The 24,076-nt window shown below is 40.6% G+C and overlaps 1 protein-coding gene across 6 annotated transcripts in view; it reads left to right on the plus strand.

Moving 5' to 3' along the window:
- GRM5 (glutamate metabotropic receptor 5) overlaps window positions 1–24,076 on the plus strand; it is a 356,331-nt gene that overhangs the window by 32,085 nt on the left and 300,170 nt on the right. The window lies entirely within an intron of this gene.

Raw genomic sequence — 24,076 nt, forward strand, 5'->3', positions numbered from 1 at the left:
CTGTGTTCCACCCCCTCAAAAAACCCACTATTCTCCCTTTCCATAGCTCCAGGGTGGAATTTGGTCCTTTATGGATTAAGGGCTGTTTAAGTGAAAGGAATGGAAAGAGAAATACCAATTTTCACAGCATTCACATACGCTCCCCTGCTCTCATGTATAAAACCAGGGCTTAAATTCGCATAGAGTATTTCTCGGAGCCCCCCCCCCCCCATTTCTCCCCAACATGCTATAAAAACTCCAGGGGGGTTGAAAATATTTACCAGAATTCCGCTCCGGACAGCTCCGATGGAATTTAAGCCCTATATATAACCACCTTCATGTAAAGGAGATGCTAGAATTCTGTTTTCTGTGCACTGCACCTATACATATGAGGACTCTCCCTGCCTGTCCACCAGAGGGCAGTGTTGTTATGAATTCAGGAAAGCTGGAGTTCATTGCTTCACTGATTTTAAGCTCAAAAGGGGGGATCACAATGATCATCTAGTTTAACCTCCTGCATGACACAGGGTATATCCCAGTAAATCCTGCATTGGAGAGAATTATTCTTTCCTACAATATATGTAAGTGCTGTCAAGCCTGATAACTTGTGACTCGGCTAGTGTATATCCTTTAGATAGATGTCCTGTCTCAATTTAAAGACTCCAGGGGGTGATGAAGTAACTATGTCCCAGGGGGTGATGAAGTAACTATGTCCCTTAATAATATTGTAATAGTTAATTGCTCTTGCTGTTAAAAAAGTTGTCTTTTTTCTAACCTGCATTTTTTCTAGCTTCGTTTTCCAGTCATTCTTCTACAGAACAAATAGGACCCTCTGATCACTCCCCTGATGGAGATTTATATTTGTTCTTTGTTTGTTGTTTTCTCTAATCCCAAATAATAATCCGGATTGATAGATGCCTTCTGATCTCTTGGCATAAATTGACAGCTGCTCTAATGACTACAGTGGAGTTACTCTGGATTTACACCAGTATAAACAAAATCAGAATCTGGTCCTTAAAGTCCATGTTGTGATCTTTATATATAGAAAATCTATCCCATGCTACTAGGAAAGACTGAGATGGGCCTTATGAGCATGCTAGTGTGAACTCATTTAGAGAAGGCCTCCAGTCTTGGTTTCCAGTCAGCTTGTTTTTCAGCTTTTGGTTTCTCCTGCCAATATCACAGATTTCACCTTCATGAAAGTCATCTTGAAGGAAGAAATTAATCTTTCTGGGAGAGAGACTTGCCTGTTAGTGATGCTGAGCTGATTTTATTACAGTGTTATGTCAGGCAGTCAGTACAGATGGTTTGACTAACCTGCTAGAAATGAATCATAGAACCATAGAAATGTAGGACTGGAAGGGACCTCGAGAGGTCATCTAGTGCAGCCCCTTGTCCTGAGGCAGGATCAAGTAATCTAGACCATCCCTGACTGGTGTTTGTCCAACCTGTTCTTAAAAACCTGCAGTGATAGGGATTCCACAACCTTCCTTGGAAGCCTATTCCAGACTTTTACAAAGTTTTTCCTAATATCTAACCTAAATCTTCCTTGCTGCAGAATAAGCCCATTACTTCTTGTCATCCTTATAACAGCCCTTAACATCATTTATCCACATTTTTTCTATGAGAATGTCTTGTGGGACTGTGTCAAAAGCCTTACTAACTTCAAGATCTACTGCTTCCCAGCTATCCAGTAGGCCAGTAACCCTCTCAAAGAAGGACATTAGTTTGGGTTGGCATGATTTACTCTTGACAAATCCATGCTGGCTATTCCTTATTACCCTGTTATCCTCTAGGTGCTTATAAATTGATGGTTTAATGATTTGTTCCAGTATCTTCCCAAGTATCGCAGTTAGCCTGACTAGTCTATAATTTTTAAAGATGGGTACTAAGTTTGCCCTTTTCCAGTCCTTTGGGACCTTACCATCCTCCATGAGTTCTTGAAGATCATTGCTAACAGTTCTGAGATTGCTTCAGCTAGTTTCTTAAGTACTCTACGATGAATTTAATCAGGCCCTCCCAACTTGAATACATTTCACTGAATATTCTTTAACCCATTCTTTTCCCATTTGGGCTTGTGTTCTTTCCCCCTTGTTGAAGATCTGCTCTTTAATTATTTTTTCCCCCCAGGGAAGCAGGTAATTTACTTGCATCATCTTAGTTTCCCAAATTGGGATACTGAGCTCAAGGTCTGACTAAGACAATCTGAGACATTGGACATGCCCCACCCTCCTCACCGTGGCCCCACCTCCCTTTTTGGGTTGCTGTGGCATCACACAACAGCACTTTTCTGGGCTGGTGAGGGGCTTGCTACTAATCCCTTTTCAGTAGGCTGGGCCTCCCCCTCTCCCTGGACTCCCACTCTCTGTCTTCAGACAGATTGGGTCCTGCCCTGGAGGAGGAAGGACTCTGCTCCCACTCACCCATGCAGTGGACTTGACAACCCAGCAGAGCTCATGGGCTGGCAGTAGTGATGGGTGCCCTGTGTTGGGTGATGGTGGAATCCCGCAACGGCTTTCAAAAGTAAGATGAATGAGACTGTAAGATGAATGAGATATTTTACACTTTCTGTTTCAGGGTCTCTGCAGACTCAGAGAGAGGTCACTGCATCCCTTACATGCAGGGCATGTTTTCTAGCTTTTCTTTCCAACAAGGAGGGGTAGGAAGGTAATTATTTTAAATGAAAGTAGAGATTCTAATCTATGCTGGGTCAGACTGATGTCCATCTAGGCCAGTATCCTGTTTTCTAACAGTGGCCAGTGCCACATGCTTCAGAAGGAATGAACAGAACAGGGCAATTATCAAATGATCCATCTCCTGATGTTCAGGCCCAGCTTCTGCCAGTCAGAGGTTTAGGGACACCAGAACATGGGGTTTCATTGCTGACCATCTTGGCTAGTAGCCAATAATGGACCTATCCTCCATGAATTTATCTAATTGTGTTTTTAACCCAGTTACTTTTTGGCCTTCACAATATCCCCTGGCAGTGAGTTCCAAAGGTTGACTGGGCATTGTGAGAAGAAGTACTCCCTTTTGTTTGTTTTACAAACTGAGGCCTAATAATTTATTGGGTGACCCCTGGTTTTTTTTGTTATGTGAAGATATAAATAACACTTTTCTATTTACTTTCTCCACAGCATTCATGATTTTATGGACTCTATCATATTCCTCCCCTTAGTCATCTCTTTTCTTATCTGAACAGTCCCAATCTGTTTAATCTCTCCTCATATGGAAGCTGTTCCATACCCCTAATCATTTTATTGCCCTTCTCTCTACTTTTCCCCATTCTAATTTTTTTTTTTTTGGCGGAGGGGAGGGAATGGAGTGACCACAACTGCACACAGTATTCAAGGTGTGGGTGTAGCATGTATTTATATGGTGGCATGATGATATTTTCTGTCTTATACCTTTCCTAATCATTCTTAATATTCTGTTAGCTTTTTTGACTGCCACTGAGCAGATGTATTCAGAGAACTATCCACAATGACTTCAAGATCTTTCTTGAGTGGTAACAGCTAGTTGAGTCTCCATAATTTTGTAGGTATAGCTGGGATTATGTTTTCCAATGTGCATTACTCAGCATTCATCAACACTGAATTTCATCTGCCATTTTGTTGCCAGATGTCACCCCTTTTTGGGAGATCCCTTTGTAACTCTTCACCGTCAGCAGCACCGAATGCTGTTCTGGGGTGAAAGACTGCCAATGAGATCACAGCTCCAGCTGGGGTGTGGAGTTCGAAATCCAAAGGGGCAATTGGAAGGATGAACCAGACTTGGGTCAGGAGTTGAGGAGTTTCAATAAATGAAGAACAGGGGAATAAAAGTATGGGACTGGGGAGTGAGAAGGAGGAAAGTAGCAAAGGTTTCAGATCAGGAGAAGCAGGAAAAAAATAGACCTGGGTATGTGAGCAGGCACTATTAGAAAATGGAAGTAGAAGGAAATAAAATCAATGGAGTTACCAGAGAAAGAGTTTCCGGGGGAAAAAACCTGAAAGGAAATATAATGGGTGAAAAAGGGAATTGATCAAAAAGCTGTTAGATGAGAACCAGTCCTGTAAACAGTAAATGAGAAGCCCACCCACAAAGGACTTAAAGTACATGAACAGAGAGTGACTGTTTGAACATCTATTGATGCAATACAGTTCAAAGGTGTCTAATGGACAACTGAGGACCATCAGGTGAAGAAACCCTGCTTGTGGGTAAACTTGGTGAAAAGAAGTGCAGCCACAGGGACATGGAATCTAAGGAGCATTTCAAGCTGAAGAGAAGCAAAGAACAGGACAGCAAGAGCGGAGCTGGATTTACAGCCAAGGAGAGGAAGTGATACTTAATATACTTATTAAGTAGACTTTTTTGGTTTTGTTAATAACAAATTATTTGGTACCAACTGCACAGCGCGTACAAACTCACAAAGGTTAATGAGTTGGCAACATACAGTATATTATTATACGTAGTAAATCTTCAGTAATGTTCTAAATTCTTTATGCTTCTGGTACAATTTTGGGGTTTTTCCTTATAAAGTTCTAAACATTTAAAATGATCCCTTTTATCTTGGTTTGCCTCTGCCCCTTCTCACAGTTAGCCTAGCCTAGCTGGGTCACCACACTATTACATCAGTATCCTCATTTAATACCCAGTTGTCTGCCTTCATGTGATGTAACTGAATGGGATGCTTTTTTGTTTGGCTATTTCTCTTCAGTTCTTTATCAGTTTCTATCCTCTCCTCTTTATCAGGGTATAGAGTATCCTCTTTAATAAATCCTCCCCTAAGGATGTCTCTATCTGAACCATTTGGTCTTCCACACGTGTTGGCTTTCACCCATCCTTTAGTTTAAAAACTTCTCTACGACCTTTTTAATGTTACATTCCAGCAATCTGGTTCTGTCTGGTTTAGGTGGAGCCCATCCTTCCTGTACAGGATCCTCCTTTCCCCAAAGGTTCCCCAGTTCCTACCCTCCTCCGAACACCATTGTCTCATCCACGCAGTGACACCTTTCAGTTCTCCCTGTCTAATTGGCCAGGTGTGAGGAACTGGAAGCATTCCAGAGAATGCTATCATGGAGTTCCTAGACTTTAATCTCTTACCTAGCAGCCTAAATTTGGTCTCCAGAATCTCTCTCCTACCTTTCTCTACATCACTGGTACCTTTGTGTATCAAGATAACTTGGCTGTGCATGATTTTATTTGTAATGAAGCACACTCAAGATAACCAGAATAATGTAAAAACATATCATACAAATAACAAAAGTGTAAAAAGCTCCATTCCCCTGCTGCCTCCTAGACCTGGCCAATCCCACCCCCATCTCTTCAAGTACGATAAGGCCATTGTGGACAAACTAGATGCATCAGTCTTCACAGTTGAGGATGTGAGGGAGATTCCCAAACCTGAGCCATTCTTTTTAGGTGACAGATCTGAGGAACTGTCCCAGATTGAGGTGTCATTAAAGGAGGTTTTGGAATAAATTGATAAACTAAATAGTAATAAGTAATAAGTCACCAGGACCAGCTGGTATTCACCCAAGAGTTCTGAAGGAGTTCAAATGTGAAATTGAAGAACTACTAACTGTAGTTCGTAATCTATCATTTAAATCAGCTTCTATACCAAATGACTGTACCAATGGCTAATGTGATGCCGATTTTTAAAACGGGCTCCAGAGGTGATCCCGGCAATTGCAGGCTGGTAAGCCTGACTTCAGTACCAGGCAAATTGGTTGAAACTATAGTAAAGACAGAATTGTCAGACACATGGATGAACATAATTTGTTGGGGAAGAGTCAATATGGTTTTTGTTGTAAAGGGAAATCATGCTTCACTAATCTACTAGAATTCTTTGAGGGGATCAACAAGCATGTGGACAAGGGGGACCCAGTGGATATAGTGCACTTAGATTTTCAGAAAGCCTTGAACAAGGTCCCTCACCAAAGGCTCTTAAGCAAACTAAACTGTTATGGGATAAGAGGGAAGGTGCCCTCATGGATTGGTAACTGGTTAAAAGATAGGAAAAAAGGGTAGGAATAAATGGTCAGTTTTCAGAATGGCGAGAGGTAAATAGTAAACCTTCACGGGTCTGTACTGGGCCCAGTGCTATTCAACATATTCATAAATGATCTGGAAAAAGGGGTAAACAGTGAGGTGGCAAAAATTGCAGATGATACAAAATTACTAAAGCTAGTTAAGACCCAGGCAGACTGTGAAGAGCTATAAAAGGCTCTCACAAAACTGGGTGACTGGACAACAAAATGGCAGATGAAATTTAATGTTGATAAATGCAAAGTAATGCACATTGGAAAACATAATCCTAACTATACATATACAATGATGGGGTCTAAATTAGCTGTTACCACTCAAGAAAGAGATCTTGGAGTCACTATGGATAGTTCTCTGAAAACATCCACTCAATGTGCAGCGGCAGTCAAAAAGGTGAAAGGAATGTTTGGAATCATTAAGAAAGGAATAGATAAGAAGACAGAAAATATCATATTGCCTCTATATAAATCCATAGAACGCCCACATCTTGAATACTGCGTGCAGATGTGGTCGCCCCATATCAAAAAAGTTATATTGGAATTGGAAAGGGTTTATAAAAGGGCAACAAAAATGATTAGGGGTCTAGAATGGCTTCCGTACGAGGAAAGATTAATAAGACTGGGACTTTTCTGCTTTGAAAAGAGACGACTCAGTGGGGATATGATAGAAGTCTATAAAATCATGACTGGTGTGGAGAAAGGAAATAAGGAAGTGTTATTTACTCCTTCTCATAACACAAGAAGTAGGGGTCACCAAATGAAATTAATAGGCAGCAGGTTTAAAACAAACCAAAAGAAGTATTTTTTTCATACAATGCACAGTCAACCTGTGGAACTCCTTGCCAGATGTTGTTATGAAGGCCAAGACTATAACAGGGTTCAAAAAAGAACTAGATAAATTCATGGAGGATAGGTCCCTCAATGGCTATTAGCCAGGCTGGGCAGGGATGGTGTCCCTAGCCTCTGTTTGCCAGAAGCTGGGAATGAGCAACAGGGGATGGAACATTTGATGATTATCTGTTCTGTTCATTCCCTCTGAAGCACCTGGCACTGGCCACTGTCAGAAGACAGGATACTGGGATAGATGGACCTTTGGTCTGACCCAGAATGGCCGGTCTTATGTCCTTGTGTTCAAAGGGACAGACTTCAAACCCAACAAAGGGTAGATTGAGGGACTGTGTTCTGGAAAGGGATCTGAGCTTCCTTTATTCCCTGTGACAGGTCGGACCGCCCTTTCAGGGGTGCCACCAGATGTGCTGGGGTCCCACTGAGCCCGCCTGTCCCACCAGCCTGGGTTTCCCTCACTCTGGGCTGCTGTGACAGGCTCTCAAGCCCCTTTCCAACACAGACACAGGCAGGGACACACCCAGCTGTCGAATCACACAGCGTCTGTCATTAGCCCTCTGTGGGAGGGCTCAGCTAGGGCAATTCCCAGTTCTCCTGTGCACACTGCCTCTGGAGAGTAAACCCAAAATGATATTGTCTTGCGCTGAATAGAGATCTATATCTCTATATCTACTGGGCAAAACCGTATGGGGAGGAGGTGAGCAGCCCTCAGTGGTGAAAGAACAGGTTAAGGACTATTTAGAAAAGCTGGATGTGCACAAGTTCATGGGTCCAGATCTAATGCATTGAAGGGTGCTGAGGGAGTTGGCTGATGTGATTGCAGAGCCATTGGCCATTATCTTTGAAAATTCGTGGCGATCCAGGGCGGTCCTGGACGATTGGAAAAGGGCAAATATAGTGCCCATATTTTAAAAAGTGAAGAAAGAGAACCTGGGGAATTACAGACCGGTCAGCCTCACTTCAGTCCCTGGCAAAATCATGGAGCAGGTCCTCAAGGAATCCATTTTGAAGCACTTAGAGGAGAGGAAGGTGATCAGGAACAGTCAACATGGATTCACCAAGGGCAAGTCATGCCTGACCAACATGATTGCCTTCTATGATGCGATAACTGGCTCTGTGGATATGAGGAAAGAGGTGGATGTGATATATCTTGACTTTAGCAAAGCTTTTGATACTGTCTTCCAAAGTATTCTTGCCAGCAAGTTAAAAAAGTATGGATTGGATGAATGGATGTCATAGTTAGAGATTGGCTTAAACCCTAAAAGATGAGTTTTAATATACCCTTCCACAACTTTATTAGCGCTAACTACTGTAGCTGTTATTCTTGTTATCCATACAAAGGACCAATCCCTCTTTGAGCCTTGCTAAATTCTTGGCACCCAACAGTTAAAATAATGACAGCTTCTGTTTCGAAGATTTCTTAGCTCTTCAGTATCTGTGGGTAGAGGCCAACCAGATTTTTCGTTGTATGAGTCACTTAGAAAGTTCAAGTCCCATCTTGTAGGATACTGAGCACCTTGTGAGAAGTGCTGAGTGCCTTCAACTTATGCTGGGAGATAAGGGTGCTCATTGTCTCTCGAGTTTAGATGTTGCCATTTAGCACTGGTGGATGTAAATAGTTTATCCCACTATAGACAACTGTGGTCCCCATTAACCCAACTCCACTTGCTGCAGATCAATTCAAAGAAGGGGGGAGTGACTAGAGCTAGTCAAAATATGGGCAAAAAAAAATCTCTCCCCCCTCCCAATTATTTTGATGAAATAATTTAATTTGAACCATCTCGACCAGCTCACTAGTTGGTCAAAAAACGAGGAAAAAACGAGGAAAAACATCATGAAATCTAAGTCAAAACATTTTTATTTGTGTGAAATTTTGAATTCAGAACGTTTTGACCATCTCCAGGCAGCATGGTGGCAAAAAGAAAGGTGACGTACCCTGCAATCAGCAGGTGTATATACTGCTTGATCCCCCCCCCCCACTCTATGTACTTTCCAAATTGCAGCCCTTTTATTCCTAATTGTGCTTCATTTTCTCACACCGGTATTCTCCCTGTAGTCAATGGAACTAGATTTTTAAGGTGACCATTAATACTTATTGTGCTTTTTATTCAGTAGCATTTTACAGAAGAGGTCAGTATCATCATCCTCATTTTATAGAGGAGAAAAATGAGGCATAGAGAGGTAAGGTGACTTACTCAAGGTTATCCATTGGCTGAGTCAGGAATAGAACCCAGGTTTCTGGAATCCTTAGGCCAATGGGCTATCCAGTGCTGCTAGCCACACAAATATGGCCATCTAGTCAAGCCTCATGGGTAACATAAGCCAAAGAATTTCACCGGTAATTCCTATCCCAAGACCATAACTTGTGGCTGAGCTAGAGTGTATTTACTCCCAGGAGTAAGGTAAGCAGGATTTATTTGGTCCTTTATATTGCCGCAAACATATGCATATTAATAAGATGTGTAACAGCTCAGACTGCTTATTCTGTTTCTCAAACAACAGATGCAAATAAGCACATCTCTGGGGAAATGATTGATATGTAATTATGCTGTTGGTTAAGTACTTCACAACTGAAAAACACAAAGCACAAATGAAAAAAAGGCAAAAAAAGCCCCAACCCCTTATAAAGTAACATTATTAAAACAATGTTCCTCTGTGGTTCATTTCTATTTTAACAGTTTAAATAATAGCTTTACTTCTTTAAAAAATAGACAAAAAATAATTATGCCTCAGGGACGCTGGATCCCATTCAGATGCACACCGTATGCTTCCAGCATGAGCCAAGTCTTGATCGCTCTACTCATGCAGCACGATGTTCAATCGCCCCTCGGTGGTACATCGGTGATGTCTCCAATATCCACTCCTGCAGATAGGATCCATCATATGTCCTGTTGCACATGTGGGACTGCCTGGGAGAACCCCATCATTTCCACATAGGCCATGAGCTCAGCACTATTATATCCTTTGTATTGTCTATGTGGAGTCTGAGGTCCCCAGATTCCTTGTGCTTGGTGGATTGCAGTACCACGCTGGTGAGCTACTCCACCAAGTTGACAGCGTTTCCCCCTGGTGGTCTGTACACCAGTAGGAGTTCTAGGTTCCTTTTGTTCTTCACCTCACCGATCATATGGGTACACTCCAATTATTTTTGTTTCTGGGGAGAAACATCTTCTGTATCTGAGGTTAGAGAGGACCAGGACTGCTACTCCACATCTTTTCTTTTACCTGGTGCACTCTGAGGTCTGTCATGGCTTGTGTTGTATAGAATATCCTGTGGGAATGAGCTGTAGAAGATGCTTAGAAATCAGAAATAAGGTCTTCCTTTCACTAGCTCATCTTTTTTAGGGAACATTCTGTTTTAGTAAGTAACAATGATGCCAGTTTTCCATGTAGTGTTTGTTTCATTGCTTTATTGCAGTATGTTTTTTATAGCATTTTTTATTATGGCATCTTTGACTTCCCTTTGAGCTAAAAAATGTAATGAGATCATTGAGGGCCTGATTCTTAGTGGGTGGGTGGTGAAAGCACTTAGCAACTCCCAGGGATGAGCCCATAAGAATTAATGACCTAAAATCTTGTCAATTGTAGGAACATAGGCCAAGATTCTCAAAGGTATTTAGGAGCCTAACTCCCAGCAATTTCAATGTGCGTAAATACTTTGGAGGATCTGGGCCATAGGAATTACCCTTTTGGATCAGAGCCCTGTTCCACCTAGTCCAGTATCCCGTTTCTGACTCTGGCCATTCCCAGATGCTCCAGAGGAAGGTATGAGAAACTGAGAAGTGAACGTTTGGAATAATTCGCTCAGGAGGTGAATTTCTTCCTATCCCCTGTCAATTTGCAGTTGGGTTGTGCCTTGAAGCATGAGGGTTGAGTTCCCTTCCATTTTGTACTGACTATTGCAGTATCATTTTACTTTTGCTGGTAGGGAAAAATATGCCATTTCCAGCTGCTGAAAAATTATGTTATAGCATCACTGGGGCTTCCCAGGCCAATCACCTTGACCTTGGTAAAGTCAATCTTTGTGCCTCAGTTCCTGAGATGTAAAGGGGGATAATAAAAACGTCTCACCTCTTGTTTAGTGATTAATATGTTGTGGATACACATTAATATGTTGTGTTTACATGCTTTCATGTAAACAGGTGAACTTACACTCAGTATTTTTTTCACTCAGACCATGGTAATGGGAGCCATATAAAACACCTAGATGGCTGGATAGAGATGTCTCCGTATCTGGGGCTCAGTCATTCAAGATGGTGAGCATCTTCAGCTCCCAGTTACTTTAACAGGAGTTGTGGGCATGCAGCACCTCAGAGGATCGGACTCTTGTGGAGAGAAGAGAAAGAAATAGGAAAAGCCACGTTTGTTTTAACTCAAGGAAAGCAACTGAAAACAGGGACAACCCATCCTCTCTATGTGTTATCTGACACGCAGTTTATGTCTACACTGCAGTAAAACATGCGTGGCTGGCCCATGTCAGCTGACTCAGGCTCAGGGGGCTTGGGCTACAGGGCTATAATGTTGCAGGGGGGTCCCAGAGCCCAGGCTCCAGCCTGAGCCCGAACATCTACACTGCAGTTTTATAGCCCCAGAGTTCAAGCCCTACGAGCCTGAGTCAGCTGCCACGGGCCAGCCACGGGTGTTTTATTGCACTGTAGATATACCTACTGTGTTTACCATGGTGACAGGCAACATCTTTGCTACTGGTGTAAGACAGCATGTACCACAACCATCCAGCTCCTAGCTGCTGAGTTCTCTGGGCCAGCAGTGACATCTCCACAGTGACTGATGCTACTTCCCAGGACAGATGCTCCCCAACTTACACAAGCGTTCCATTCCAGAATGCCTTGCGTCAGTTACATTTTGCGTAAGTTGGGAACGTATACCCGACAATTACGCAAAAAAAAAAAAAAAAAGCTTATGGAACTTATGGAACTTTGTCCGTAAGTGCAGAATTGCGTAAATTGGGTTTGCATAACCCGGGGAGTGTCTGTAATGTAGAAGGTTGGGGTCTTGATCCAAATCTAACTGAAGGCAAGGGAAAGACTCCCATTGACTCCAGTGGGGTTGGGATCTGCCCTTGAATGTGGCACTGCTGTAATACATACAGGCCAGTTAATGTACCACTTTGTAACCACAGTTAATACAAATATCACATCAGGTTCCTATGTATTTTAGAAACTCCATACAGACAAAGAATATGGCATTCAGGTATTCTTGTCTTCATGTAGCCCATTAATCATGTTATGTGCAAAAATTGTTCCTGGTATCTCTTATTGCTATTGAGGTGTATTCCTTATTATTTCTAGGGTCAGTGGGCTAGTATTTGATGGAGTTTGGGTGATGGTAAATTGAAAGTCAGGAAAAGAAAGGGAGAAATAAAAAAAAAAATGAGAAAGCTCAGCACCCAGGCTCCAATGCTATAAAGGGCTGAGCAACCTCAACCCCAGTGAAGTCATTGGGAACTGGGGTGGGAAAGCCTTTCCTGGACACGCTCAAGCACAAACCAAGCTCTCACCCCAAGCAGATTAGCCACGGCTTTTGGAAGCAGAGCGGAATCCTGTCTGGCTGGGCCCACACTTGCAGCTGACATTCTATTCTACACCAATAGCTCATGCCCGTTGTCAGCAATGGATACATGTTGTAGTGTGGACACGTCTGAGATACATACTAAAAGGTAATGCAGAAAAATTAGCAAGCAGTCCTTGTGAGACGTCACTGGGATTACAAAGAGTTGGCTAGGAACTGGTTAAACAGAATTCAGACAAACATAGAACTGACTAGCAAATAACCTCATAGTCATCAATTCCAAGTTCCCACAGTGGGTACCAGGCAACATGTATAGTATAAAACCACCTTCTCCCCAACTGGAGGGAGCTGTGTTTGAATAAGACCATGTTGAAGAAATTCTCTGCCTTGAAATCATCATGGCTACTCACCTCCGTGGAGGCAGTCGCTGTACTAACGAGTAGGATTTCAATGCAATTGCCTATATTCAGACCTGTGCACTTGCCCTAAATAAAGTCAAAAATCAGTTCCCTGTGCCAGTACTTGACATGCGGCTGTAAGAATACTGTCAGTGCTGATGCCAGCCCTCAGCTGCACATCTCAGCTGTTCTGGCTGAAGAATGCTAATTGGCATAGTGGTACCACATATCAGCGAAGAGCCATGCATACGTGAATTAAATATTGATGAATGGAGTTTTCAGTGGGAAGTTACCTTTTTATTCCAGCTGACACATTGGTTTACATTAAAATAAGCCAAAGAGTTTACTTTTCCTTATCATTTCAGTTTAAGAGCCTGATCCTGCTCGGCTTAAACCTATGAGTAGTAACTACTGCTTGACTACGTTAGGATTTGCAGGATAGGGATCCAGTCTAAATGACTTGAAATCATAATTGCAGGATTCCAGTTAAGTGTCAGAAAAGCTAAACAAATACTTCCCAATAGAAGCTCTGAAAGAAGATCCTCACAGCTCAGACATTTTGGCTTAAGGGCATCGTTTCAGGATATAAGTTCACTGCCTTCATTATGTCAGGATGATCTAAGATAGCCAATAAAATGTTTCATTTTACCTTTTACCTGCCTCCAGGCATTATTGATGATGTATCTGTTAACATAATTCGTTTGATTTCCAGTTTTCTACTACAAATAGCTATGATGACAATAGAGCCTTTTATTATCTCCTAGTAATTTTGTCTTTTCTTGACTAATTTAATGCCTGCTTCTGCTGACAAATAAGGACATGAGTAACTTGACTCACTACAGTAATACTATTGACTTCCAATGGAACCATGCAAATGCATAAAATGAAGCACATGCATAAGTCTTTGCAGGATCAAAGCCTTTTCAATTCTTGTGCGCAGAGACAAATGTCTTTATTCACTAGAGGACTGATGGAAAGACTTCCATTGACTTCACTGGGCTTTGGATCCACCCCTATGTAAAGTGTCATGCACTCTTATGTTGTTATGTGCTAATTTCCAACAGTTTAAAATTAAAATAAGCACAATCAAATAAGGTTGTATTGGGAATTTTATATATTTTACCCTACCTAGTCATATATATATATATTCATTTGATTTTTCATAACAACATGTTGATGCATACATTAAATGAAAGAAGAAAAAAAGAAGCAAAGCAATAAATCTGATAAGATGGGGAAAAAACCTCAACAGAAAAGCCTGTAAATCTTGTATGGAAATGGAAATAGATCAGTTGAAAAATCAATTTGAAGAAATGAATGATGAATGTAACACTGCCATCTATTGGTTACTCTTTGCAACATGTGTTTTTCCTGATACTGTATTTTGTTCAGTGGAACTCAGGCTCGGTGTCCCATTGTACACTGTACAAGCACACAGGAAAATACAGTCCTGATAATAGGTTAACAATAGCACTGTCACAGATTACATCAATTAGCTCATTATTACCCTACCTAGTTTAATAGATTCATAGAATTTAAGGCCAGAGGAACCATCAGATCATCTTGCCTGGCCTTTATTTCTAGTTTTGAATTTTCTTGGCTTCAACTTCTAGCCATTGGTTCTTTTTCTCAGTTTGTCCACTAGATTAAAGAGGCCCACTATTTTCTCCTGCTGAAGGTATTTATATATTGTACATAGTAATCTGTTTGACAAAGTCAACAGATTGAAAGCTGAACCTCTCCTTCATGAAAATGAAAAATTGCTTGTTGCCACTCCATCTCAGCAACCCCACCATATGGATTACATATCTTAATCTATACATCTTTCCCCTCTCCATCCTTACATGCTTTGATAAGCAGTGAAATAGTTAAAGGGTGACATTTAAAGTGTTGTCATTGGCATCTGAGCTATCATGTGTTTCCATGAATGTTGCAGTTCATACCACAGAGCTATTGCTTCAGCATCTCTGAAAACTCAGGCAGATGTCTATCATTTACATTTCCTTCACATTTTGCAGGTTTTCTTTGCAGTCATAACAGCTAGTGACTCCCGTAAAAGGAAAGCAGAGACTTTGGTGAACAATTGGGGAGTCTACATCCACCCCCTCCCTCCTTCATGTGCTCCACACTTTGGGAAACACTGAATTAACTATTGATTAGCTATTGTGTCCCAGTGGGAGCTAGTCCTTTATGCACTTCACACTGTGAGAAACACTTGACTAGTTATTGTACAACTTGAATCATGTATAAGATTTGCTTTTCCGTATAAATAAATGAATTAAATTAAATCAGCTGTCAGAGACTGCTCTAGCATTGAGCTATCACCAAATAATCAGATTAAGGTTGTATGCAAATGAGAAATCTTGCACAATAACAGTCTGTTTGCTTGAATATTAACTTCATTCCATTTTGTATTTTTAAAGAGCCTTTTTAAAAAAAAAATCTTGTTAAACTGCATTGCATCAATGCTCATCTTTCATTCTCAAGTACGTTTCTTGGGACATTTTTTAACTGGCACCTTGTCTCCTAAATCTTTAGTCTTGGGCTGCTTAACCTTCCCAAACCCTTAATTGGCTAGCTCTAACCTTGGCCTAGTTTAGCACAAACTTTTCCTATCTGTTGGCCAAGCACAGACATTGATTTCCCCCAAATCCAGAAAACAAAGACGTAGTGAGACATTCCCTCATATCATCAATTAATTAGAAAAATTGTGAACTTTATTCTGAAGTTGTCCCAATTTTTCTTGAGTTTTATGAATCACCTTTTCTCTTTTTCATTAAAATAGAGAAAAATCCCAGAGAAATTTGATACATTTATCTTGAAACATAAGATTTTCTTTCTTCAAAGCAGCTTCCGGCTCACCATGTTCCAAAAATACCTAAGGTCAGAAACTATAAATCCTGTTCTATTCTGCTGCTTGGATTGCATCTGATACCACCCCATAGTATCAGAACACCTCTAAAGGGGCATTAGCCAGCATTTTGGGTGTTAAAACATTTTGACTCATGCACCCAAGAAAAATCTCAGTGACCCTTAAAAAAACAACAGATAAACTCCACAGCCCACTCAACAGAGCATGCAAAGTCCTGTGGAATAATGAAAGGAGATGAATCCAAAGTGACAGAATTAGCAATAGCCTATGAAGTTAAAGAAGACCCCTCTATGTGCATGCTCCTTACTTTGATCCAAATTTTCCACCCAGATAGTTACTTGCAACTTCCCTTTTGCTAAATTTGGCCTTTTAGCTGGATTTGTCACTCTACCACCTCATTAGGAAGATACCAGCACCTATAGATTCCAAGCCCTCCAGGATCCCAACAGAATTTTAGAGTTGCTGTTCCACTCTTCATCCATAGCAGACAGCAATATGTCCTCATTCATGCATGTAGCAAACATGGCACCATATAACAATCTTACATTTAGAAACAGTAGCACTTCCATCTGAAAGGATGTCTAAGAGCTTGACAACCATTAAACTGAAATATGAATTCTATTCAGGAAATCTCTTCACCCACCACTGAAATCCATCCATCTCGAGGGTGAAAAGTGGCAGATGTTTAATAGCAGTCAGAACATCCCACAACAGTTTAGTATGAGAAGAGAAGAACATTTTGAATCAAACAAGCAGGACCAGTTTTCGGTAGGCAGAATCCAACTACCCTTCATCAAATTTTGTCACTTCTCTTGTGAAATTAACAAATGTTATCCCAGCTATGAGACTAATGTAATAGGGCAAACGTGACAGTACTGGCTATAGTGCCAGCATTGCTTGATGTTCAGCCCTTGAGGTCTATTTGAAATGCACTTATGTGAATGTAAAACGCCCACTGTTCTCTCAGACAGAACTCTTGAATTATTCATCGGTACTTCGTTATCTCCATAGTGCAGTTCAAAGGACAGGGAAGGCGTGATGAGTTGCAGTTCTGTTTCTCAGCAGGGTGAACTGTTGTTACAATGTCAAGTTGATGTACAGTCTGATTATTTACCTGAGGAAGTAGAATTCAGCTGGCATTCCTTGTTGAACCTGTTGACAGGATTTCCGGAGTGAGATTTATTTGTTGGAAGAATTCCATTTTAGTTATGCAGCGGAATGCTATAGAACCCAGTTAGTCGTGGTGTGTGAACTCAGCCTTTTGCTGCAGGAGATTGCTTACCGCACACACTGACTTGCAACATATATATGTGCTCTCTACTGGGATGTGGGGATTGACAATGTCCTAAAGCAACAAAACATGACCTCCCCAGAGGGTGTCAACGCTGAGGACATTGTCCAGGAGTGAGAGTCCTTTAAATAAAGTGATATTGTGCCTGGCAATTATTACTAAAATTAGGGATATCATTTCCATCTACCCAGCACCCTTATGCTTTCACAGCATCTGCCACTCATTTGGAAATTCCTGTCCTGATTGCTTAAATCAATTCTAAACACAAACGCTGTGTCCAAAGCAAGAGACGGGGCTGCAGGTAGCAAGCAGGAGCAGAGGCATCAGGGAATGTGCAAGGCAGCCCTGTATTCTGCAGAAGTAGCCTCACAGAAGTTTGTATTCCCTGCTCCTTCTCCTGCAGCCCAGGTGCCAACCTTCATTGGCAGCTACATGTGTCAGAGCAGCTCCATCTGCATTTGGATACCCCTAGTGTCGACAGAAGGTACTGCACCTTGCCCTGCAGTGCATCTGCCATATAACCCAATAATAACATTATTGGTGAGGCTGAGCTCCATTAGCTGCTAAGGAAAAGCTGCCCCTGCAAAGAGAGACCTGGTTGCTTCACATTCCTTGGAGGTTTAAGGAATTCAGACAAGGGAAGATGAGAGATATTTGGATCTCTTTGAGCTCTCTGTCGGACTAGCCAGTCTTGTTCTGGATTCTTATTCAGATGGCTTTGGTGAGTTTTCCTCACGTTTTGTGGGGGATGCGGGAGTAGAAGAGACTCTACATCAATATATTTCTTGGCACTTTCCCTAGATTCCCCTCCTGTTTTATTGACTTTTCTGAGTTTTTCTTTTTCTTTTCAAATGTTTGGCAGATGTTTAGCATATCAGGCCAGGTGCTGAGCTGTTTTGAAAGTTGACTTCCAAAAGGTATTCAAATAAAATGCTGATACTGCTATGTGGTTTCTGACTGATACATACTGAGTTTCCTGTTTGAAGTTATAACAAGCTATGCAGAGAAAAAAACCAAAGAAATCCTAGAATGGTCTGATATGCAAAATCATGAGGTTGATTGCCAATTAAAACAAAAAGTTCTTCTTTTATATACTCTCCTCTTATTCAGTTTTGTTAGATGTTGTTTATGTTCCTAATATGCTGTTGCAATTTTTAAAAAATCAGGTCCAGTATATTGACAATGGCCCAGATTTTTAAAGGTGTAGAGGTGCCTAACTCCGATTGGCTATAAATCTGTTCCTTTATTGCTACATCCATATTTGATTTCAGTCAAATACTACTGCATAGTGCATTATTTAGCAGAAAACTAACTGAATATTTGGCACACCAAACAGAATGGTAAAAGATGATGTCACAAACTATCATCCCGTGGGTTTGCCAATTGAGATTCGAACACTGGATCAAGAGCACAGTGAATCCTCTTCTTTTGGTTATGGCACAAATCCTGGGATCCTTCTTGGTGTCCTTTACTGAGTCCTTACTCAGCAAACTTATATTCAGAGCTGGTCAAAACGCTTAATTTTCATTTCCTGGGAACATTTTGAAATGTTATTTGTTACAAACGTGTCAAACGATTAATTACAACATAAATAAGAGACCTGAAGAAGAGCTCTGGGTAAGCTCAAAAGCTTGTCTCTTTCACCAACAGAAGTAGGTCCAATAAAGGAGATTACCTCACCCAGCTTGTCTCTCTAACATAAATATGAAACACTTTGATGAAGAAAAGAAGGTAAGATGTTTCAGACAGTGCTAAGTAGCAGCTGGCCTTAATGATTTTAAAAATAAAATTTAAAAAAGTATTTTAAATATTATTTTATGCCATAGTATGACATCTCAGTAGTAAGTACATATTATGCACTACTGTTAATAATAATGTAATATATAAATTACATTTAAAAAATTTCCAAAATGAATTATTTCCTAAATAATTTTTTCATTCACAATTGTTTTCTATGTTATCTTTTATCAATATATATATATGGTTTTATAAAAATAATCAGATCAAAATTATTTTTTGTCGCACAAAAGCTGTTTCAATAAAAAATTTCCAGTGAGCTCTACTCTTACTAACATTAGTGGGAGTTTGCCTGAGTCAGAACTAAGCAAACAAATCAGTAAGGATTTTATGTTACCATAGAAAACTGAGTTAGCTTCATAACAGAGTGATAATAATCTGTCTCAATTCACTCTATACATGCTGATGTTTTCATGCTGCCTCTTGTAGTGCACTCAACACTCTTGACTTTATTTGCACTATAGTTGATAGCACTATATAGTCTTTGATGTGGAGGAAGAGCAAAATGTGGATTTTCACATGACAGAATGAAAAATAATCTCACTGTCTAGAAAACTACAATATTGTGGTTATATATTGTGTGTGTGTGTGTGACACATACACATATACACACACACACACACACACAATCTTGTATTCTATCAGTTCCATTGGGTAATCAAACAAAGAGCAGCTACATTGCTTTTGATATAATATTTTTTTTAAGAAAAATATGTTGGAGAGGCTAACATGCATTCCTGGACCAAGATTGTCAGAAGTTACAAGTGATTTGGGGTGCCAATATTGAGATACTTTTTCTAGAGGCTGATTTTCAGAGGGTGGGTGCTCAGCACTTTCTGAAAATCAGACTCCTTCAAAGGATCCACAGTTTGGGCACCTACAAAATCACTAGTCACTTGTAAAAATCTTGACCCTCATATGAAAGGAAATGTGGCATGTGCTTAGCATATTCATACTATCAAACAAATGAATATCCTTGACCATTGGATACAATGTGGAAGTGCATGGACGGCATGATCAAATGCAATTAGGGATGTACAAATAAGACAATAATGATTAGACAAAAATGATTAGGGGGCTGGAGCACATAATTTATGAGGAGAGGCTGAGGGAACTGGGATTATTTAGTCTGCAGAAGAGAAGAATGAGGGGGGAATTTGATAGCAGCCTTCCACTACCTGAAAGGGGGTTCCAAAGAGGATGGATCTAGACTGTTCTCAGTGGTAGCAGATGACAGAACAAGGAGTAATGGTCTCAAGTTGCAGTGAGGGAGGTTTAGATTGGATATTAGGAAAAAACGTTTTCACTAGGAGGGTGGTGAAGCACTGGAATGGGTTACCTAGGAAGGTGATGGAATCTTCTTCCTTAGAGGTTTTTAAGGTCAGGCTTGACAAAGCCCTGGCTGGGATGATTTAGTTGGTGTTGGTTCTGCTTTGAGCAGGGGGTTGGACTAGATGACCTCCTGGGGTCCCTTCCAACCCTGATATTCTATGATTCTATGATTCTAAGACTAAGACCCCTTCGTCTCAATATATTATTTAGCATTGTCTCTCATCTGTAGGTGAAATGATCTCATCTGTATAATCTCCAAAGCTTGTCTCTTTCACCACCAGAAGACGGTCCAATAGACGATATCACACACCTTATCAATTCAAAATTAGGTCATTATGTTTAAGGACCTTTGAATCCCTATAACCTTGATTGATTCTTTTCAATCTGGTTCTGAGCAGGAGAAGTCTGAACATTAATCTGCAATTTAAATGGTACAAATTCAATATTTTATTGTCCTGAAAACCTCATGCAGCTTGAAGTAAGCTGAAATATTGTTATTGTTGAGGGCCGTGAGAAATAAGTCTTTATATCTAACACAGGAAGCAGAATGAATCTCAAAGACACAGATTATTTAATTTTGATCTCCTATCTCTTAAATTAAACATTAAAAATGCATGCTTGAAAACCATACTGAGATCCATTTGCTTTCTAGCGTTAAGCACCTGGCCACACAACTGGCTCCATTTCAGCTTAGGCAATTACATTCTCACTACACTAATGTTCTCTGCCATTTCAAGTGGTTAAATCATCCTTATCATTCTGTCCTAAACCTTGCCTTACTATTTGATAGTTGCTGCATTATACTCTAGACATGGCTCCTGTGAAAGAATGATGGCATACAACACACAGCAGTGTCCTTCCATAGAAACACCTTACTGTGTGATTACTTCATTCCTCCTAATTCTCCTCAGTTCAGAGTGGCCTTCTTTTAGAAGCTTTATTCCCAGCATGCCTTTCTGTGGGCTGGCCCTTTAAATTTGGCAGAGCCAAACAGCTGCTGCCCTAAAATGGCCATTTTGCAATTGGTGGCATCTTTTTACTATATCTCCCTCTTTTCATGCTGATATGTCTATTTAATTCTTGTCACTTGTTCATGAGGAGTGGGCACAGTCAGAGTGTGCTGCATTTCTGTGGTGGATTAAGTTGGTCTAATATATTCTTTGTGCCACAGTTTAGAGTTGTGATTTGGGACCCTTTAGAATTAAACAGAACTCAAATGCCCAGTGGACAAGCCTCTGGGTGCTTGGGAGAACTAAGTTGTCAGGTTTTGGGAAAGTTAAAGCATCAGATGTTTTGTAGTTAAAAAAAAATTCTCTGTGGAATTGAATCAAATTGGTCTTGTCAGCATTAATCATTACTGCCTTAGCACAAAATGCTTCTTTACCACATAACAACACCTTTTCTTTATTTCTAATAGATCACTTTTCAAACCCACTAACCAGCAGTCATGTGGCATATTATACTGTTGTTGGATTTAAGGTAGCAAAAAAAAAAAAAGTAGTTTTAAAATGACACTGAGACCATGCCAAAATCTGAAATCTTTACCCATGATCTCAACTATAAATCCAAATCTGAAATGTTTGCTTTGGCCCATGATAAAGATAAATTACTGTATGTTTAATAAATGCAAATAAGAGAAGTGTCTGAAACAAAACTCCAGATCCAACCACAGATGTGCATCCAAATCCCCTGTGAGTGTGATTCTTCTCTGCTATTCATTTTTACTCCACTATAATTCCAGTTAGTTCAATGATGTGTGCCAGTGTAACTGAGGAGATAATTTGTCACTATATTTCTATGACACACAAAAAGCTACATTTAAAAACATGAAGGTTGCAAAGTCAATACATCCAAAATTAAGCTTTACTGCCCCAGCCCTAGTCTTCCTCCCAGGCTCCTGGTTTGAGTCCCAGTATCTCTCCCCCACCCTCCCATTTCCAGGATACTGGCCCAGCAAATGTCAGTTCCCCCTCCTGACTCCACCTCTGATCTGTGTCTCTCCTCCCCCTTGGCCTCCAAATCATCCCTCCCCACCCCTGTTTTTCTCCCCACCCACACACTGGCTCCCAATTCCAGGCTTCCTGCTTGTACTTCTTATCCAGTATCAGTCTCTGTCCCTCCACTCCCCGACTTCCTCCCCCCAATAATAGTCTTGGAAGATTCAGGATCTGAGCGTGAGCTTTCCCAAATCTGGGCATTATTCACTGTTCAGATTCAGTATCTTCTAGATCTGTGAACCCAAGATCTGAGGGATTGTCTGGCCCTATCTCTAATGTAAAATAGCACCTAGATGCTTCAGAAATAAAAAAAAATAGATTAAATGACAAATACATAATACATTTGGACAGAAATATTTTATTTTGGTTGGGATTTTCAAGGGAGCCTAAGGGAGTTAGATGCCCAGCTCCCACTGAATTTCAAAGAGATTTTGGAACCTAATTCCCCATGGCTCCTTCAAATAACCCAACTTCTGTCTTTATTATATACGTTATATCTTCGAAAGTTGTTATTCCATTTGTGCTGTTGCTCTTGGATCATTTAGAGCAAGAAAAGGATAAGACCCAACTTCCATTCCCTTTAGTGCCAACAGGACTTACCATTACTTTGTCATTCAATGTCTATTTTTTTAACTGGTGGATACTGTTTCAGCTGGACTAATTCAAGCTGAATGTGCCACAGAGTTTAGGAACATGTTATGGCTGGACTTGTGCTAATCATTTATGATGAAAATCAAAGGATCCTAAAAGCCAATGGAACTCACCTAATTTTGGGTCTAACAGCAAAACTAGCCAAGGTTCACTTGTATCTTTCACTGAATCTTTTTGCTCTTTTTGAATTCCAGAAGCAGGAAAAAAGGGAATTGTGTAAAAGTATTTCTTTCAGAAATAATTGAAACACTTGTTCTCTGTGAGTTTTGCAGTTTCTGGGCTTGTATGAACCTCATGCCTCATGAAATTGCGCAGAAAGGTAGTCAAATGTTTTTTGAACTGAAATATGATTTCATTAAGCCCCAGCTATGGTTCCTATCCATTACATTGCCCATTTACCCACCAATTTGCAGTTAACTTGGGCAATTGCTTTCTCCTTATTCACATAGTCTGTCCCTAAAGAGATACTATATTCTCTGGGTAGCAGCCTTTTGGTTCGTGCTGGTTTGTAGCACATGGAATTACTGGGAATCCAGATTTCTCTCTTCAGGGTTGCTGTTGTGAGGTGTTTTGTGGGTATTTTCTTCCATTCTCTTAAACAATGGAAAGCTTGCAAGAAATGAGCAGTGAGCATTGCCCTTTTATCAACCTTGCTCCCAGCCCCGGCTCCAAGCTTAATGCATCAACTTGGCACTCTCCCACATCAAAAAGCTGTGTAACAATGATAACCCCTCCAATCAGCCGTGGGCATGTATCTTTGTGAGGAGGCCATGCCAATATGTTCCTTTTTATTACCATGTTGAATGTCTGCTATGAATGGGATTCCTTCAGTGCTTCCAAGACCTAACAGTAGATTAATTATCTTGATGAAATTATTTATTTTGCTTGAGTCCACTGAATTGGCTAAATGGAGAGCTTTATTGAGCATTCCTACTACTTACTCACTGGCCCTCTTCAGTGTATTGCAGCAGGAAACAACATCATTTCTACTATTAAATTGTTAGAAAACTGCTTCTTTCACACCCACATGCTTCCTGGCAGAGTTCTAATGCCTAGCATTCCTTCATCCACAGATTTCAAAGTGCTTTAGCAAGGCAGCGAATTATTATCACTATTTTATAGGTGGGGTAATGGCATTACTAAAGTGATGAGTCAATGGCACAATTTAGCAGAGAACTCAGGTCTCCTGTCCACTGGGGTATGGTCGTCTCCCAGATTGGAAACTAGTGATACGTAATCTGAAAGAAAATTGAAAGGTAGTGTGCTTTGGAAAACTACTTTTGGACCAAGACAATGGGACGCCAGAACCTGGTACAGGCGTATTTCTCAATTAAATTGGTTTTAGTAAAGAAGAGAAA

This window comes from Chrysemys picta, chromosome 1 (genome assembly GCF_011386835.1).
Source record: "Chrysemys picta bellii isolate R12L10 chromosome 1, ASM1138683v2, whole genome shotgun sequence".
NCBI classification, from domain to species: domain Eukaryota; kingdom Metazoa; phylum Chordata; order Testudines; family Emydidae; genus Chrysemys; species Chrysemys picta.